The sequence below is a fragment of the Montipora capricornis genome, chromosome 14 (assembly GCF_036669925.1).
Source record: "Montipora capricornis isolate CH-2021 chromosome 14, ASM3666992v2, whole genome shotgun sequence".
Classification (NCBI taxonomy): domain Eukaryota; kingdom Metazoa; phylum Cnidaria; class Anthozoa; order Scleractinia; family Acroporidae; genus Montipora; species Montipora capricornis.
The window spans coordinates 38,982,086-38,984,585 of NC_090896.1; positions in this window are offsets into that span (position 1 = coordinate 38,982,086).

Below are 2,500 nucleotides of genomic sequence, written 5' to 3' on the forward strand. Positions count from 1 at the left end.
AATGACGCGAAAATCGTGCGCAGTAGGGATGCGCAATGCAATACTAAGAGATAACCTTAAGTCATTTTCTTCGCTGCCTAACTAGTGAATCACGCGAAAAACCGATATCGCATGAATCACCAAGCGATGAGTGCGATATCGGTTTTTCAAGTGAAATTTACAGTCGAATTCACCAGTTAGGTAATGAATTTTTCTTAAATCGCATGGGTTTTAAAAGTTAAGAAGAAAAGCAAACGGAAAAAGAAAAAAAGCAGTGTAAGAGTCAGCTGTCAAAAGCCAGGGAATAGGAAATTCTAAATCATAGACGTACTACCACGTTTGAGCTGTTACTGGTATACTGTTTGGTCGTTCTCGTTCTCTTTTTCTCTTGTTTCGTTTCTGCTCTTCTGTGATACGCCGTCCAGGCATCATACGACCTTATCAAATTCAAAATTCAAAATCTTCTTAGAATAAGACTTATGCCAAAAGTTGCAATAGAGAGCAAAGGCAGCTCTGAAGAAAAAAAAAATCCAGTACATTTGCTACCTGAAAACGAGAAGGGTCGAATGTCGATAGTTTTTGTTGACGTAGTATGGACGTGTAGCCGCGTCGAGCCACAGAAAGCACGCGAAAAATTAAGCCTCGTTTACGTTCAGGTGTCTGACTTGGCTTGAGCCTGCGACCCAATAAAAAAGATTACCTGGTCAGCGGTCAACTTCAAAAAAACAGCTGACCTCGATGAGGTCCACGTGAGACTGCGATATGGTCACGTGATACTTGCCAGCGGATGCCTTGTTTCGACAGGTGTCAATGGATGTCCCATGTCAAAGATGTACGTTTTAAAGTGGCTCTGTATTGTATTTTACAAAGGTTTGGATATTACATCTGCATAAATACTTTTTCTGTTGCCAAATGTTTATCACATAGCACTCGGTAGAAGGTCAATCAAAAAAATCGTTTTCACTGTCACGCAAAAGAAAAAAAAAATGGAAACCGTTCAACGAAATAAGCCAAAAAACTTGAAATGTTGTAGACGACACATTTATAAATCACTTCACCAATTCTCACGTCTGTGCAGTTCATCGTTTTTGAGATATTTGTCGCAGTGTTTCACGCAACATTATAGAGTTTTGTATGGAGCCGCCATGTTGGTGCACCACCGTTGTCAACCTCGTTTCCAGGGCTTTTTTTCCGCCGAGGAGAGGGTGGGAGAAAAGCCCTGGGAACGAGGATGCACTGTTGTGCACCAATATGACGGACAGAAATCCACACGAACATCTGGAATTCACCTAGCGATGAAAGCGCTTACTTTTCGCTCATGAGATAAAATACATGTGTATGAACACATCTCCTAATGTACTTGAAACGCTCAGACTGCTGAGATTCAAAGACATAGACATTTTTTTTCAACCAAATAACCAGTCGCTTGTAAAGGAAGCAGCCAAGTGCGCTGAAGAACTTAAAATCACACTTCAGCTTGATATCCTAAATCCCATGTGTGTTACAACGGAAGGAAAGGTGGTGACTGCAGCTAGAGCTGGGAATCTGCTGAAGAAATCTCAAGAGAGGCAGTTCTTGGAGATCGCTAAAGAAAAAAGGTGGCAAGGAAAGTTATTCCGTATAAGATGGGACGGTGATAGCCTAAGCATAACCAGCTGCTTTGCATTACTAAAAGGTTGGGCTACATGCCCTACATATACCATCGCGGGCATGTATGAGCTATATGAGCAGTTGTTACCTACGAAGCTCTACACAAAGGAAAAGACGCAAACCTCCACCGACGGCGAAGTCCTATGCAGGTTATGTGGGAAGGCAGCTGAGAGCGTTGCACATGTACTGGCTGGATGTTCCTCCCTAGCACAAACCAAGTACCTATACAGGCATAATGCAGCCTTGAAGATTCTGTTTTTTTAGCTCCTCCAAGAGCATGAATTAATAGAAAAGGTTCCACCATAGTACTCACCAGCGACGCCAAAAACAGCCTACCAGAACACCACGAGTGAAGCGTTTTGGGATATTCCCATCTATGCAGAGCACAACGAAGTAAGAGCAAATCGGATCGACGCGCGTCTTGTCAGCCACGAGAGGAAAGAAGTTTACACGATTGAAATGAGCTGCCCATGGATTGAGAGTAGAGCCAAAAAAGATGAGGAAAAGACACTCAAGTATGGTCCCATGATGTGGGAGCTGAATCAGAGATACAATGGTTACAGGGTTGAACAGTACAACATAATAATTGACGTATTGGGTGGTTATTCTAAACACCTAGAGAAGTCGGTGAGAAAGCTAATAGGAGCGAGAGCGCGGGGTGTACTTGAGCGGATGCAAAAGTCTGTCATCTCAAACACTCTGAACATTGCCAGAACATTTAAGATAAATACTTAGTTAGGGCGATAAGGGCACTAGATCTTAGGTTTTCTTTTTTCTTCTGAAATCCAGAAACACAAGGGTTGTCGCAAAACCTGTATTTTAATTATTTTCTACGCAGTTTTTATAGTGGATAAGAGTTTGATATGATTCT